We start from the raw sequence: 13,640 nt of genomic DNA on the forward strand, positions 1-13,640 counted from the left end.
AGATTAAGTATTAAATGTTTAAAAATAAGATGACACTCCAAAATCTGACGTGATAAGATGTTAGAAGTGTTACCACTCTCCTTAACCTTAAGATAATATAGGCTTCAAATTAAAACACTTGCTATAACTACATGATAATATTTAAAGTTCATTTATTTACTAGGTTATGGAACCATGGGAAAAAGATTAATAAAACATATATACTACTAAAAAGATTTAAGTCTTTTTTTTTAAATTTTTTTTATTGATTATTGAAAATTAATATAGATTTTTATTTGAATATATGATATACGTTATGCATGTAAAGACATTTAATATAATGATGATTTATAAATAAGAACACAAATTCAAATAGAGTGTAATAAAATCGCAATCAATAATGGAAATGACATTGATATAAGAAAAATAAAAATAATATAAATGTAATAAAATTAAATAAACACAATACAATAAATTACAAATTTAAAACTACAAATGGTTTATAAATTTCTAAAACTTCCTTGTACCCAACATTGGAAACTTTGTTTGTAAATCTACTATCCTTATCTAAAATTAACAATTTAATCATTATTTACCTTCAACAAGGGATGTCAAAAAGTCTCGTGGGACTCCGATCCCATATGAGGATATTTGTTAAAAAAAACCGGGGACAGGGGTAGCGTGGAGGCAATGTTAACTCCCGTTTTAGTTTCCGGGGCGGGGACGGGGGTAAGTAGTCCCGTCCCGAACCCGCATGGCCCCGTTAAAACTATTATTATTATGATTATTATTATTATTATTATTATTATTATTATTATATATATATATATATATACACACACACACACACACACACACAAATATAGTCAGGTTCTTTTGAAAACCAAAAGATTTGCGAAAACTTGCGAACTCATAATCAACTCATCATTTTTCAATACTAAGAACACCAATCTTCTCAAAATGGTGCGTCTACGCCATATCTATGTTAAAAAAAAGATTTGACATTTTTTTTTTTTGGCTTTTTTGTTTGACTGTTGATTGTGTTCATCACCAGTACATAAGACTGCTGATTGTGCATACGTGCAAATTTTAAAAATAAATAAAATAATTGTCAAATCTTTTTTTAGCATGGATACAATGTTGTAAAACTCACCGATTTGTCTGAGTACTCGCTACTCAACCCCTTATCGAGGCGAGTAACAAAATCCGAGTACTCCCCGATCTGCCCCTTATTGAAGCGAGCACTGTTATAAAACTCGGCCAACTTGATGATTAATATGTATAGTATACTTAATGATTTATTATTTAACACATACATATGTGATTATTACTACATATATATATTAAATTTTCAATAATTATTCATGAAGTGGGACCATTGTGTGTTTTTTTAGTTTTTGTGTATTCACATGTATCTAATTTTCTTATATATTTCATTCAACTTATGGTTTTAACTTATGATTTTGACATATACAATTTCCCTAAAAATATTTCTATATGAATTACGAATCCGAGTACGCCCGAGTATGCTCGAGTACTCCCCGAGTACTCGCTACTCGGTAGTCGGCCGAGTAGGTACCGAGTAGCGAGTTCTACAACCATGCATAGATATGAATTAGACGTACCATTTGGAGAAGATTGATATTTTGGGTTTTGAAAAATGATGAGTTGATTATGAGGTCGCAAGTTCACATGCTTTTTTTAGTTCTCACAATAACTCAACCATATATATATATATATATATATATATATATATATATATATATATATATATATATATATATATATATATATATATATATATATAGATGTGTGTTTAAATGAGAACATTTTCTACAGCGTGAACATTTGAGAACAATTCTTGGCCATTAGTTTTTTTTAATTTAAAGTTAAAATAAATTATTTCGTTATTATTGAAATTTAAATATATCTTTGTTTAAGACTCTTTTGTATCTCTTTCTCTCTTCAGATCTCTCTCTCTCTCTCTCTCCATCTCTCTCTCATAGGTAAGTCTAGAGTCTGGACCGTCGGAACCACCATAACGTCGCCGGAACCTTCGCCTGACCGCCTCTTCACTCCTTGCGGATTTGCTTGTTCGCCGCCTCCCTCTCCCTTCAACTGTCGAAAACCACATTCTCCACCCATCCTCTTCCTAAATTGTCACTGAATCTCATTTCACCGGCTATAAGATCGCGTTTTCAGATCTAGTTCCATCGGTTTTAAAATATCGTTTCCCGCTCTTGTTTCACCGCCACAAGACCTGCTTTCCTAATCTAGATTTAGACTCCTCGGACCTCCAAGAGCAGCTCACCGTGAAAGACCTTTCGTCTCCGACCTTCACTCTCAACTTTTTTCTAGATCTCATTGATGGGTTTTGAGCATTTTAACACTCCTAAGGTGTACATGCAACCCTAGAAACCTTGGATCTATGTTTTACTATGATACATGCAAATTTGATTTTCCAAGGTTTATAACCTATCTAGCATACATGGGGAACTTTAAACATAAAAGCTAGTAAGAAAAACATACCTTTTGTTGCTTGAATTCCTTTGAGAACCTTGTGAGCCTAGCACCCCAAATGTGATGCCTCAAATGCTTCACACCACACCAAATACACTTGGAATAACCTTGAGAGAAAAGTCACACTTCTAAAATCGTCTATGCCCTCTTGTTCTCACTTAGTGACTGATTTTCGTGAATAACATAATCCTTTTATAGTGTGTCACAAGTAGGGTTACACCATGTAAACCCTAAATGACATGACTCTTCATTTCTTGGATCCATGGGTTCAAAACAACCATGGAGCATCTTATGGGTTTTAGCCGAACTTGATAAACCATGGATCATTAGCCCACTATATAAAAATGGATGATTTACACAATCAACCCATATATTTAATTAGTCTCTTTTTTATCACAAAATTAATTCTAAATTAATTCTTGATCAATACTAATTAAATAATATTATTAATATATTAGAACTTATAATATATTAATAACCATACGTGTCCTTTCTCTTAACAAACAAAACCAATCTCTTTTTGTCATCTCTTACAATATCCAAACATGATTCAAAACTATAATATGAATCATTGACTAGCTTTACATTCTCACAATCACCTGAATCGGATTGAAGAGAACTAAAACGATAATTTCTTGATATAACATCCTTTCTCCGTCTTTTCAAAATGTACCTTTCAGGAATTTCTTTAACACCACATCTCATCATTATCATAAAAGCATGTCTGCATAAAACACCCATAAACTTAAAATAAAACAATAATATATGAATAAAACAATCATATATGAATACATGAAACTCATATAAATAAAACAAAAAACATTCATATATGAATACACAAAATTCATGAGGATTCAAAATATATAAAATAAACATAACTTATTCATATATGAATAAAACGAAAAAAAAATAATAAATTCGAAATTACAATTATCACATGTTTATTCATATATGAATAAGACAACAATTTATTCATATTAACATATTCATATATCAATAAATGATAATCCACAAAATTAAAAACAACAAAATAATTCAATAACTGATACCTTCAAAAAATGAGTTCTCAACATCTTCTTCTTCACTCTCACTCATAGAAGAATACAAATCACCATCAATAACACTAGAATTCGACATAATAATCCAAATGATTTGTTTAAATAAACAAAAACAATCTTAATATCGAATATATCTCATAGCAAAAAGTCATAAAGATGAAAACTTGGTTAATTTCGAATATATGTCACCTCAACGTACAAAATATCTGAAAGAAACTTAAATCAGACCGATCGGATGATGTAATTAAGCAATCTCTCTCAGAGCGTAAAAACTACAATAATATATCCGATTAAAAATTAAATCAGCTCCAATTTGAAATAAATATCTCAAACTACATAACAAAAATCCGATGAAATCACTACAATACATATTCGAAACTTGATAATCTTGATAATGAACTCCGATGAAACAACTCCAAAACGAAGATAATACGTGTAATTCCAAACAAATTATATAAAGCAATAATCTTGATAATGAACTCCGATTTATCCGATTCAAACGATATACATACCTGATCAAATTGGAAACTGAATACGAAGAAGAAAACTGAAACACAGTTGGCAAACTTCACAATTAATGGAATGAATACGTATAATTGCTAACGAGTTATATAAAGAAAATAATCTTGATAATGAATTCCTCATATCCGATTCAAACGAGCTAAAGATATCATCAAGTTGGAAACTGATAACAACGAACAAGTAAGTTCTATGTAAAAAAGTTGTTAATTTACAAAGATACCCTTAATGAAAAATGGACACGCGTATTTTTTTTAAGGTGAACATGTTAGATAAATGATTGGCTGAGAATGATTCCCCAATTCTCAACCTTTTTTAATTTTCTCAATTGAACTTATATATATATATATATATATATATATATATATATATATATATATATATATATATATATAGAGAGAGAGAGAGAGAGAGAGAGAGTTAGGTTCAAATGTTTTCACTATCTACTGTGTGCATGTATGATTAATTCTGGACCAATCATTTTAGTTATTTTAAAAAAGTAATTAATGCATATTAAATGCTGAAGATGTAATTAATATCCATTATATCTTCAACATGTAATATGCATTAATTAATTTCTTAAAATAACTAAAATGATTGGTCCAGAGTCAATTATACAAGCACACAATAAATAGTGAAAACAAAATAACCTAACCCTATATATAGAGTTAGGTTCAAATGTTTTCACTATCTGTTGTGTGCATGTATGATTAATTCTGGACCAATTATTTTAGTTATTTTAAGAAAGTAATTAATACATATTAAATGCTGAAGATGTAATTAATATCCATTATATCTTCAACATGTAATATGCATTAGTTACTTTCTTAAAATAACTAAAATGATTGGTCCAGAGTCAATCATACATGCACACAATAGATAGTGAAAACAAAATAACCTAATCATATATATATATATATATATATATATATATATATATATATATATATATATATATATATATATATCATTACCTATATGTTAAAGAGTTGGGCTTATGTCCACGTCGATAGTTGCTTTCCCTCCTCCAATCAGAAGACTAATGGGCGGCCAATTTTAAATGATGCTATGTTCTTCCGTTATACCCTTCATCATCCTTCCGTTAGTTGCTTGGCTGCATGCATCACCAATCTGCCTGCTTGTTTCCATCCATCATTGCATCAGGCCAACGCAACAGACTTCAAAGGTGGGTTTACTCTCTGTCGGTGTTTCCCCCAGAGATCTTTGCCACCTCAATTAAGCTTCTTAAGGCGAGTCACTCTTTCTTTCTCACATTTTTCTTTTTGCCACTCTTTCTTCTCATTTTTCTTTCTTCTTGAGAAGTAACCGCCTTAGATTTCTTTAACCACCGATATCTCCTGATCCAGGTAATCAGTTCTATTTTTTAGTAGTTATCTACAACATGAGATTTTTGGTCTGGTATCAATGGATAGTTACTAAATGTTCTGTACACCAAATCCTTTTATGCATCTTGTTTATATATGTAAATTAAAATATGAGAATCGACCAGTAGCAGCAAGAACTCAATTTGCAGATTATTTTTTCCCTGTTGTTTCAGTTGATGTCTTCGGCTATAATTTTCTTTTTGTTCATTGCTGCTTGAAGTTGTTACATTAACCCTAATCATCCACCGAAGTTTATTTATTTATATATTCTCACTCATTATCTGCATGGAATCTCTTTTCTCTTTTGCATCATGGTGGTAGTACTAAAAAATTTCAAAAAGGGGGCGAGGGGTTCTGTGTTCCGCGTCGATGAGTTGCTTCCCTCCCCCAATAGAAAGACTGAAGCGGGCATTTTTAACGTATATGAAGGTGAGCAGCTTGGCTGTCTACATCACCGAGGTGCCTGGCTGTATTACCAGGGTGCCTGCTTCCGCCGCCACCTTACAAACGTTTATGACGTATGATTCCCGCTAGCGATGGTCTAATTGAAGAAATCGACTACTTGGGCTATGGGTTTTCCTTTTGGCGGTGATGTTTTCTTCAAAGCTGCTTCCACCTACTGCTTTGTTTGAAGCACCGATGAAATGTGCGTTCGTCGCCTTGCTTCCCTTTGTCGAGTCACACTCTATTATGAGCTCTGGTGGCCACCTATTGTCGTGGTTTTCAAGGTAATCTTTTTATATTGATTTCATTATATACCGAATTCAATCTCCTTCATCACTTTCTATTATATTTTTTTGCTATCTCTTTATTTAGACAATGCTTTGGGTGAGTGATTTCGACCTTAAATCGAAGCTACATGATTAGGGATTTATGGTTTTGTTGTGTTTGTTTGCTGGATTATGGCTCTATCTTCACAAAAAGTTTTAATTTGAGACGTTGGATTAAACAAGAAAGGACATTCTCCTTTTCATCTGATGGTGGTCGGGGACATACGACTTTGTCGCCTGCCAGGGCAGCTTCTGTCTTCGTTTTTCCTGATTTAGGTAATCTCTACTATCGACTTAATTCTAAAATACAAGCAATCGATAATCAATCATTTTTGTAGAACAATTTACATAGTTTTTTGGGATTTGGTAGATTTCAAGTACTTAACTTTATTTTTTCTAATGGCATGCATTTTGTTATTTAATGAATTTGTTGAATTATGGTCATTTGTTTGACACAATAGCGAAAGCCACTTAGAAAGTGGGAAGCTATTAGCTTTATAAATTATTTATGGTTTCGTATTTGTTAGCTCTAATATGTTTGATCTTTATACAGATGGCGGTTTTTATGGAATTTTAACAAATGGGTGATATTGATGGTTTAGGAAGCATAAAAATGATATAACACAGTTTCAGGTTGGATTTGGGTACCAGCAGAAATCCAATGCCAAGTAGATAAGAGAGATTCGGAAGTAGAGTTTATAACCACCTTCAACTTTCTCTGTTCTCTGCAATATCATTGTTTCTATTGTGGGTTGTTTCAATTGTTTCTTCTTTGTTAAAAGATTATGATGGGGCTTAATAACAACACGTAGTCTTCATCTTGACAACATATTGAGGCCTTGGAGGAAACTACTTATTAGTTTTATCGAAAGACCAATGATTTTTATAAGATTAGCAATTGAAAAAGGATTATATTTTTAGGTATTTTGTATTAGGACAATACCACAAACTCAATGCACACTAGGTGTTTGTAAAAATGCTAACATGATCGTTAAGGTGTTGATTTCTCAAGTTTTAACTTTGATTAATCAAGTTTATTGATTATTGTAGACAAATAATTTATCAAAGCATAAAAGTTTTAGGCCTCAAAAAGCATGCTCAAGTACTTAATTCATGAATCCGTGTTGATGCTGCAATCAGTGACTCCTGGAAAAGCCTAGGACTTCAACTAAATATAAGAAATGCCAATCTACTTTAACTAATTATTTATTAGAGCATCCTACTTATATAGTACATCTAAAAATTTACCAATTAATGGAATGTGATCCAAATATTATCGGTATTTTTCCTGGAATCACTTACAACAAGTTTACTAATCAATTCTTTAGAGCCGTGATTATCACGGCCAAAATAAGGTTCCTAGTATATATATATATATATATATATATATATATATATATATATATATATATATATATATATATCGCTTTCACCAAATCACTTTAAGGATCTTCTACATTACATCAATATTAAATAAGGTTAATGTTATTTTTGACCAACCAATTATTTACTTTTATTTTATTTGGTCGTTGATATTTTTTTTATGCATTCTACATTCTTAAAGTGTCATTTTACGTATAAGAAAGTCATTATTAGAAGGAATAAGGGAGTAACATGTCGTAAAGTTGATACGGCTTGTGATATGACATTTTAAGAAGCAAAACTTATCAACGGGTGTTACATGATGTCCATAAGACCTTTTATATTTGATTATATATTTTCTACAATTCTTAAAATAATTATTGTTATTATTATAAACTTTAATTCACCTCCCACCTCCTACCTCTTACCTCCCCCACCATTAACATCATTGTCATCGTCCGTTACCATCACATCAGCCGATTATCTCCACACAAATGCACACATCCATCCGATAAAGATGTTACTTTTACTTTTTAGAATCTGCTTTTGACCGCACCAAACACACACATTTGTCCATTAAAGATGTTACTTCTATTTTTCTGAATCCACTTTCCTTGACACCAATTCATCTATTAAAGATGTTACTTCTATTTTTCCGAATCGACCAATATGTCGAAATCAGGAAGCCAAATTGAAAAAAATGGAATCAAAAGAGAAGAAGATTAAAAATATAATTGTGAATCAAAAGAGAATCCAATTGTAACTACATGGCAAATGAGTCATGTTGTGTGAAAATTTAAACGGGTTGAAAATGCATGGCACGAACACAACATGTTTAATAAACGGGTCAAAAAATGTCAAATAATATGTTCAACTTGTATAGCAAACTAATATATATGCTTCGATATGTTCAACTTTGATGTAGAACCTGTTGTAAATAACAAACTAATAGACGTGCAAGGAAACCGACAAATAATATTGAGAATTATATGTCAATTAGTTGCGAATAATAGATCCAATTATTATTATTATATTACCGAGTTTCGTCCAGAAACCAGATCTATCCTTCTCGATTAGATCCGATTATAAGAAAGGTAGAAGAAGACTGTCCTGTTATTGGACGAATTAAAGACAAGACAGAAAGGTAAAACCGACCTGTTGATTGCTGACTTGATGTTGAAGCAACTGCACGGATCAGATTCCTGTCCTTAAAGGTTTTTACGTCGCTTGTATTGGTTGTAAGCAACAGAGTAAATGCCCAGGATTTAATGCAGCTAGATCGATATTCCAACAGCACTGGAAATCGACAAACACAAAGCGACTACTCGGAAACTAGAAGAAAAAACGCAGAGAGATGGACAGCTTTCAGATTTTTCGTGAGTCTATATGGCTCCTAGGGAGCTGTATTTATAGGTATCGTAACCCTAGAAGGCATCAAACGGGCCCCCATAGGCCGGCCCCAGAAACCCTAGGGCGACAGCTTGCTCTCCAAGCAAGCTGTTTCCTGATCCTTCTAGAATACCTTGACTTGGCCTCCACGAAGTCAACGACGGTCAACCATTTGACCGGATCGGTCAAACCGGGTTGACCCGAACTCGTCAAAAATAAAAGCTCCTCAGCTCCCGATGCGTCGTGCCAAGTGCGCCTAAATCGCGCACTCGGCTAGTGCTAGGCTAGGCTAGGCGTGCGCGTTGGCTTGGCCCATTCCCTTGATCCACTAAAGCCTTTGAAAGCTTAACAAGGAAATAGGCTTATAAACCCACAAAAGTTTCTTCCCCCCACCAATGTGGGATACAAAGAAAATTGCCAACTTGCAATTCCTTTATATATAAAGTTCCAACAATCCCCCACCAAGTTGGTAAGTTTCCTTTCACTCAGACAGATGATGTCACTTGGGTGTAACGAAGATTAAACCCTAGTTTAATGAGAACAAAGAAGAGACCCATTCAATGATATCCTTATAGGTTTAAACCATGAACCTCAATGACCTCTCCGGTTTACCCCCACACACCACAAGTCATATTTGTTTTCTCCCTGAGCGCTATTATGGCCATGCGCTATAAATCCTTTTCATGACCCTTTAGAAGATAAACCACTAATCTTCACTTGAGGCGGCACCACCTCTATATCATATAGGCATAGTTTTACAACATCTTCGTTGCTTAGATGTCTTCAAAACTACGTTAAGAGTCGTAACTCAACCTCATTCTCGGCAACGACGCACTATCCTACCTCACATGGATCTATCATGAATGATAGTACCTTCTATCGTTAGTGATTTCGTTGTTACCCTTTAAACTTGAAAATTAGGAGCACTATTCAACAAACGAACCACAAATTGCTTTCAATTCTAGAATTGCCTTCTGCTTGAATATGCATAATCTGGCTGTACGTTCCCTTCGCTTCCCGCCAAATTATCATAAGGAGCAACAGGTCGATAGCGATAGCGATAGCGATAGCGATAGCGATAGCGATACATCCGATGAAGAATATGATGACGAATATTGATTTGCTTGTAATACTCCATCTCAACTTTTTTACTTTTATACTAAAACTAAAACTAAATCTGAACTGATGATAGAACATGAATTGAATGATTGAACTCGAAAAAGGAAAAGATTAGTTCAAGGATATATCACCTAGGCTACTAGCATTGACCTAACTCATCTATCAGAAAATGACCTTATTGCCCTCACTAACTTTACTTTCGCCGCAACCGAAAGAAATACACCCAAGACTCTGCTTAGAAGAGTAACATCTTTTACGTTGAGGGGCTATAATGAATTAGCCCACTATGAGCGTTCGAACCACAAGCCACCTTCGATTCTCATATCGTTATCTGCTTTAATATGCATAACAAGGTCCTCAGGTCTAGCATAACTCCCACAAGGAATATGGAAGGATTATAATTTGGAAGAATGGAAGGATTTTAGATAAATAAAGAAAACTTGAATGATGCGAACTCATTAAATTATCTAGTATTGTGACTTTATAATAAGAATGATTTATTTTGAATAGGAAAAATAAAGATAGCGAGTCATAACGACTAATCATTTATTTTAGTATGTTGGTAATTTTGATCAATTTATTTAAAGGTTAATATATTCAAATTATATTTTTCTTTAATGAATCGCATGTAAAAAAAATAAAAAGAATGATTCGTCAAGTAAGCTATAAAATATGTCAAATATTGTCTAAAATAACTTTGAATAATCATCATATGTTAAAAAAAATAGCATTCTGTGTTGTTTTAATAAATAAATTTATAATGATTTTTAATATTGTGATTTTTATTAAAATCCAAAACAACAATTTACCTATTTTTATTTGGAAATCGAAATAGTCATTGTTTCTTACGAGGTCCGTTCTATCTAGAATGTATTGGAGGACTGATATCGCTTCGATGTGTTCAACTTTGATGTGGAAACCAAGACAACACTAAAAATGAGGGTTTATAAACAAATACAGAAGTATTGTTTGATTGAAGCAATGCAATGCCATGGCTTCCCACATCGGTGGCTCCAACGAAAGCTATTGGGTTTATATTGCTTCGCCATTGTTCGTCCCTTCGGGGACATCTGATAAAAATAGCAAAATGGTCCGATTTTTTTTTTTTTTTGGGCGCTAGTTCGCTCGACCGATTGCTTGATTTGCTGCATTTCTTTTTCAGTTTCGGCGGATTTCACTAGTTATTTTGTTCAACAGCTCCACAAAAGGTACCACTAACGGAATTCCTGTTAGATTTAATGCCAATTTTTTGCTTATCTGGCTAAAGAACTTATTGATTTCTCGTTATTTGCTGCAATTCATGAAGCCTATATGGATTCACATGACAAATGCTATGATCCATTGCTAATGAATGTAGATGAATTGTCTTAAGCTCCTTGTCTGAATAGTCTGGGTAAAATCAATTAATAATCAAGCATCAAATTAATTATACAACTTTCATCTTTAGAGGTCGAGATCAGGGTTTTTCTTTTTCTGTTGGATGTAGTGTCTTCAATAGCTTCTGTTGGCTTCCTTTCTTCTTAATTGGAATTGGTGCAAGTTCTGGATGTATCATGTGTGTGTAATAACAATTAACAATCACAAACTATCTAAAGTTGCATGCTTTGATATACTTTAATGGTTTTCTTTGGTATTTCAATAAGTATTATGGTTAGTTTGGAATAAAGCTACAAATGTGATATGATAGGTTAGACACATCATTCACTCCTTAATGATAGAGGTTGGAAGTTTATAAGAGTTTTTTTTTTCGTCTTCTTAGATACAACAACAACATGATAGCAGCATCAGTTGATGATGAAGTTATGCATGATGTTTACAGACAAGTCTCTGTGTTAAGCTGTTAGTTAGTGAAGGCAGGTTAATTGTGTTAAGCTGTTAGTTAGTGAAGGCAGGTTAATTTTGTATGAAAAGGGGACAAAAGTATGAGTTGTTAGTTTATTAGTGCAGTAAACACACATGATAACTTTTAGGAGGGTTATGTACATCAATTTAATAATCTACCATCTTTCATGAAGTTTAAAACTTAAGTTAGTCAACTAATTAAGATGACATAAGGTTAAGTTGTAGTTGTAGTGCAGCAAGGGTTCCTCTGTTACATGGGAAAGGTCTAGACCAGACAAGCTTTGTCTATATAAGTTAATAAAGAGGATGACTTTGAAAGGGCATTCATGTCTTTTACACAAACAATAGATTGAGAGTGAGTCACCACACTGTCCTATCTTGTTCTACCTACTTTTTGGGTGGGACAAAAAATAGCAGTTTTTGTCCTGTTGACTTGATATGATATGGATTGAAATGGGTAAATCAAGTGCATAATCGACAGTCTTTTGCAATAATTACCATGATGAGATTAATCTTTTAGTTAAGATTTTTACAACACTGATCGTAGCAATTTTCAACCTGAAGAAATGGTAACTAATTGCCTTTTGACTTTTTTTTGGCTTATGCGGCTTTACAAATACCAAATTTGAATTTAAGCATTACAAGTTTTTTGCAATTATGGGTAGAAATTGGTACGTATGTTGCTATTATTAAAGTACATTGCCCATATTATTAAAAGAAAGGAATAGCACATTGCTATTTCTAGCAGTTTTCTTATTTTAGAACTTAAGTTAGTAAGCCAAAACTTGCAACTGAAACATATCATGCAGACTTGAGAAGTATAGGATATAAGGTTTCGTTGTACTATGGAGTGAATGAAATCTATAACAATCTTAGTCAAGGTTTCATTGCCAATTAATCATTGTACTATGCAAAACAAATATTAATGCATGATGCTAATTTGAACTATTGTAAACTTCATAACCATTTTGTATCATTTGAGAAATGCCTAACTAAAATCCCGATATAATTTGAGCTAGTTTATCATAGCATGAAGTATGCTGGCATGTTGCATGAGAGTAGGATGCTAATAATGTGTTATCAGAGTTTGGACTAAATGAGCTATTAGATTTAAAATAAAAATTAGAGCATGTATTTGAGAAGCCTAAATGTACCAAACGCTTAACTGATAAAACTAATAATAACATGATTACAATCTTGTATTTGAATAGAAAAGGGGCACGTCATTATTTATGAATTTTTGATATTGTTTTTTGCTTTGTTGTAAGGACTAAAATTCAAGCAAGGATAGTTGATGTGGCTGATTGTCAAAACAAAGATAAAAAGAGGAAGTTGAAAGTGATAATGCTTTGATCTTGAAGGACTGAATCTGGAAGTTTACGAAACTGTATAATGTGAAAGTTAAAAAAGACCTGTTTTAATGGAATGAGATTCCTTAAAGACTATACAAACATTAACTTTCTAATTACCAACCAAACATGTATTTTCCCATTCCTTTATAACAGGACCATTTATTTCTTGATTTGTAACGGTTGAGTTGGTAATAAAAACTTTTCATCCTTCATAATTAAGATGTATCATTTTATAAAATTGTCATTAACACATGACCAAATACTTGAAAAGACTTGCAATTAATGATCATTCTGTTAACCTCCAACATAATAGAGAACATCACATACAAGAATTCAATCTAAAAA

The 13,640-nt window shown here is 32.7% G+C and overlaps 1 long non-coding RNA gene across 1 annotated transcript; it reads left to right on the plus strand.

Moving 5' to 3' along the window:
- The first annotated feature begins 11,006 nt into the window (after nt 1-11,006).
- On the plus strand, nt 11,007-13,493 carry LOC145013227 (uncharacterized). The gene is made up of 3 exons (XR_013664880.1): nt 11,007-11,191; nt 11,264-11,309; nt 13,212-13,493. It is a non-coding gene; the product is annotated as an uncharacterized LOC145013227 (long non-coding RNA).
- The last annotated feature ends 147 nt before the right edge of the window (nt 13,494-13,640 follow it).

This window comes from Lactuca saligna, chromosome 8 (assembly GCF_052625555.1).
Source record: "Lactuca saligna cultivar CGN05327 chromosome 8, ASM5262555v1, whole genome shotgun sequence".
NCBI classification, from domain to species: domain Eukaryota; kingdom Viridiplantae; phylum Streptophyta; class Magnoliopsida; order Asterales; family Asteraceae; genus Lactuca; species Lactuca saligna.